This window comes from Wyeomyia smithii, chromosome 3 (assembly GCF_029784165.1).
Source record: "Wyeomyia smithii strain HCP4-BCI-WySm-NY-G18 chromosome 3, ASM2978416v1, whole genome shotgun sequence".
NCBI classification, from domain to species: Eukaryota; Metazoa; Arthropoda; class Insecta; order Diptera; family Culicidae; genus Wyeomyia; species Wyeomyia smithii.
This window is the reverse complement of record NC_073696.1, coordinates 17,229,777-17,235,171: the sequence shown is the minus strand read 5'-3', so window position 1 is coordinate 17,235,171 and position 5,395 is coordinate 17,229,777.

Genomic DNA, 5,395 nt, shown 5'->3' with positions numbered 1-5,395 from the left:
TGGACCCCGGACGATATTTTAAAATCTAAGAAGAAGAGAAACAGTGCAGAATCGCCAAAAATCATGAGTATGAGTATGAGCATTGACGACCACACATATCGTTGTTGCAACCTCCGTGATTGACCTGAACTCACTTTCAGACGCCATTTTGAAATTCTAGATGGCGACTTTTGATCTGAGGAAAACCACCTAAAAAGGCTAGATAACACGTGTTATGAGTTTTTGCAGATCCAGGATTATGCTTGGAAACTCCACCCTCATTTCAAAATCTAAAACGGCTAAATGAGCAGTGAACTATTTCGGACTGTTTAAAATTTTGAAACCTCTTCCCAAATCCCAAACATCGCTTGAATTTTATAATTGCATTTTCATTAAATATTTTTTTCCGAAATTTTTAAAATCTCAAACAGTAACTTTTTTTTTGATCACAAAATTCCCAAATTGTAAGATATTAACGTCCACAAATCCTTACGTGCAATAATCCTTAGATTTCGAAATCTGTAAGTAATGAGATTATGAAATCTTCAACTTTCGAAACCTCCAAAATCCAAAAATTACTGAACCAATTTTTCATAACCATTTCAGAATAACATAGGGGAACTGTTCTATTATTCATCTCAGCTCATATATTCTTCTTAACCAACATGAAAACACAACTGAAAACAGGAAAAAAACGCATATTTTCTAATAAAATCAATTTACTAATCCATGGAATATATCTTCTTAGTTTAGTTTTTAATTTGATATTATTGTCGGGCGTCTGCACTCGAAAACTTATTTATTTCAATTACCTACCTCAGAAAACAAAATCCGCGCATTGCTCTATACGGCTACAACGGGACTCGTTCAGTAGCTAGCCAAAATTCTTCTAATCACTAGCGGGCCACATTTTATTTTAATCACTAAACGAAATCACTCACTACACTAAGAATACCTTAATCTTTGAAATGTTTACCTTGAATTTCCAAAAACAAGCTTGAATTCGCAGAAATATATGAGAAGATTTTTTACAAATTCCAAATTTCAACTGTTTTTTTTTCATCTGTTTTCACTGCTGAAGAAAATCAAAAGTTACCAAATCAGTTTCTGGTAATACGAGAAAATCACACTGCAAATGATAAATTATTCAGACATAATTGACATAAATCGACAGCACTGCAGCGGTTACCTAGGTTACAAATTTTGCACGTAAACAACTACAGCGGATATTTAGGTAACCTACTACGACGGCCTTCGGCTACGTTCATTCATGATAATGTGATTCATTCATGATTAACAGTGTAATAAATATGGGGTCCTCGGGAGATGAATAATTGAGCAGTGAATCAAGTTTTGAGATGGATATGGAAGCGTTGTGGAAAATGGTTTGTTTTACAAAATTCAGGATAAATCTGGCTAAGTTTACTGAATATACAATACTGGGCGATTCCATTTATTTGTTGAAAAAATTCGTGAAAATTTGGTGTTTAGTCCGTGCATTCTTCGTGAATATCAGCTTAATGATATAAATAATGGAACCAAATTTTTTGAACTCTATTTCCAAATAACCTTTTATCTTTCAGTCCCCAGTATACAGGGTGCGGCAGGAAAAATGCAAGAAACTGTGTTACCATTACACTACGGTATTGATTTCAAAACCATCATGAATGAAAATAGGCAAAATTTTCAAACCGCTGGACACCACCAAGCCAAACATTATGGAGCCCACTAGCACTTTCTCTGGAGTATTCCATATTTCTACAGTAAAATGAATCGGTCTTTGAGGCTATCGGACACAGCATCGATGCTGAACACCTTACTGCCGGTGAACAGGATTATTATTTTTTCCTTCAACAAAAAAAAAAACAATTTCTTCTAAAGTGTCATCCGTAGCTCCTTTACTTGCTCCGTATTAAAGTGCCGATTCATTTAAGCTCTGAAAGATGCGTTGAGTATTCTATGATGATTTCTAGCATCGAATTAACAGATATGTTGGCTTTCTTGGCAAGTTTTCTGATGCAACGTACCGGGCAGCGAAGAATCTTGGTGCGGACCACGTTTAGCGTACGTGCACGGGACCTTCACTTTCCGGGTTTCGCTGCTTAGAACCATCGTATAGAGACTTGTCGATGCGATAAACTGCGTCCAAATGACACCCCTTTACCATGCAAATCTCCTTCGACGTCTGGATGAGCAGTAAACTCGTAATACCTTCTTTGGCGTTCATTTTCTCAAACTTGCAATAAAATGATTGCAATGGTCTGATGCAGTACAAATTAACCCAACATTAGAGTTGAAACATTTTCAATTTTACATTAGTTGTAAAATTCTAGGAACTTGAACTTCCAAAATTCTAAGATCACAAAAACGTTTTATGGTGGAATCCATAAGTCCAAGAATCTAAAAAAAACTAAAAATGATTGAAAATTTTCAGAAAAATTGAATCCTTGAATGCGGAAACAATAGAATGCTTACAACATAAAATTCTATAAAATTCTAGGGAGCTTCGTAGCCGCCAGATTACAGAGTCCGCTTTGATAAGCGAGTGGTCGTGGGTTCGAATCTTACTAGAATCAGGCCATTTGGTTATCAGAGGACTTTAATATGGGTTTATTCTCAGACTCTCCACTATATACCCTTCCTTCAAGCTGAATTCTATAGTACCCCTGCTGACTTTCATCCTAACAAAAAAGTCCCTCTTATAATAAAACTGTTCTGAGTAACGTATAATAATTCTCTTCAGGAAATTGTAATTATGGCGCAGTTTTGGCTGGAGGTAAGAGGTTTCAATAAGACTCTTTCCTCTTGACAAAATGTATGTTCTACTTATAATAAATTTGGTCAGAGGTGAAGCATTGAGTGCCTCTTCAGGGAATTGTGATTGTGACCCGGTGTTGGTAGGAGGAACGAGATTTCGATAAGACTCCTTCCTCATGACACAATAAACCACTCTTAGAATTAACCTGGCCAGAGAGGAACGTTAGGGTGTAGTCTCCGTCCAGGGAATTTTAATTTAGTGATATTGGTAGGATAGTAAGAGGCTCGGTATAGTAGAGCAGTAAACTTGAAACGAAAGTGTAAACTCTCACACACAAGCACGGATATAAATGAAAAGCGTATCATTAACTTCAATAGTGATACCGCCAATAGTATGAAGTGCGGAGTACAGAAAACACCTGGGTCTCTATTTGAAATCCAAGAAGGTGACTATCGGTTGTTGAAAAAAATGGATAATCAAAAACCAGAAAAAAAGATTATTTCCGGATCTAAGATGAAGTCTGGTGGTCAAACGTCACCCTAAAACGTTGTTAAAAATTTCTAGATGGCGAAATTCGATTTCTGGAAGATATTTAAATGCCATCCAATGCGAGCTTTTCCGGATTCGGTATAATGCTCAGAAGTCGAAAAGCAATACCAGGCGTCAAAGTATCGAAGAATAGTCATATACCTATACCATATATCTAAGATGTACATTTCATATATACAATGAAGAAAAAAAAAAATAAAATGTACATTTGATGTACATTTTCATTGATGGAGAGCACCTTAAATCGCTAGATCACATCCCATACGAATGTTCACAGAGCTGGGATGATGCCTAGTGGCCGGAGTCAGACCTCATTTTCGGTCTCTTTTTGAAATCCAGAATGGTTAAATTAGCGGTAAAATTTAACGAATGGTTCTAAATTTTGAAGCCTTTTATTCCCAGCAACGCTGGTTACGTTCAATTAGGATCTCACAATTCTGACATTCTGCAACTCATGAGATCATACTTTCAACGTTCACGAATCTTAATGTCCAAAACTTCATTCATTTTGAAATCCGTTAGTAATAAAATCCGCTTTGATCGTAAACCCACAAAATGCTACAGGTTTTTTATCCTGAATTCGTAGAGTACTGCATCTTTTGTTCATAACCATCTTGTGCCTTAAGTTCTGGTTTAGGTTATTTTGCATACAAAAAATCACTTTGTTCGGCAAAGTTGTAGCACATTCAATATGAAACAGCTTTGTCAAAAATATCATACTTCTATCTGCCTATTGAAACTGACTCTCGTGGATTTTTCTACAGATTGCCACTTAATTTTTTTCTAATATAACATTTAGTAGCGTTTTTCTACAACTTTACAATGTTCTACAATGTTGTTTGCTATAACTATTCAATTGAAATTGGCTTAAGCCATTTAATCAAAGAAAGTTTATTTTTATCTCTCATATTTCTTTGGTTATTGACGATTTTTATTGAAACAATGCATTAATTTACTAACAGACATCATCAAAATCTGAAAATATCTGCAGACCAAACCATTTCTATATTCAAGTATAAGTAAAACATCATCCAGATATAGGCATTTGTCTCTCGCTGTCTGCTGTTTGCATGTCTGTAAGTAAATAAGTGCATAATTTTGATAAAAAACTTTAATAACTAAATGAATATAAGAGATAAAATTAAACTTTCTCAGAAGAACTCATGTGTTTTACTATAGTGAACTACATTGCAGAACATTGAAAAAATTTAGAAAATCACAATAAAAATTGATGTTCTGAAATTATTTTACGGGGCATTTTAAAGGAAAATTCACAATAATTCTTATAAAAAGTGCTATAACTATATTCAGCAAAGTGGATTTTTATATGCAAAAATGAGAAAAAATAAATTCGTTTCTCACTTTTGGGAAGATAAATCACAAAATTTTAACTTTCATTAAACGAAGAACAATTCACTTAAAACTTTTTTTGAGTAGAAACTAATAAGCGTAAGTAAGTGCATTATTTAAGTAGAAATCGTCAAAAACCAAAGATATATGATGGAAATAAACTTTCTTTGAAGTTGTTTTTTTTTAAGATGTGCTTGAGCTTTGCCGAACAAAGTGGATTTTTATATTCCAAAATGAGAAAAGTAAAATACGTTTCACACTGTTTAGTGGATTAATCGCAAAACTGCAACTTTTATGATACTGAGAATAATCAATAGAACAACTTTGCTGAAGACACTCGGCTCTAAAATCAATTTTTGAAGTCAAAATAATTTCGATCACCGTTTTACAGCTTTGGAAACAGTGTGCAGTGAGCGGATCAGAGCGGTTCCGCTCACTAAGGTGACACCGCAAGCGATAGCCAGGTTAAAGCTTTAGCACCCCTCTAACCGAGCGTAAAGCCACGCGGAAAGCTGTAATAGAACTCCCAGCAACCAGCTGTACCCGGCTCTCTACTCTGCTATGCATAACCCATTCACCAGCCGCGATAGCAAGCAAAAATTATCTGCCCTGTTCATTCAAGATACATGGGCTGGCTAGCGCCGAGTACGCATACGAATGGAAAGCAAAAGTGGAACGAAAATAGTTGGAGGGTGGTATTCAAGACACGACCGCATGACGTTGACTACCGTATTCTTATATTCCATTAAAACAAATTGT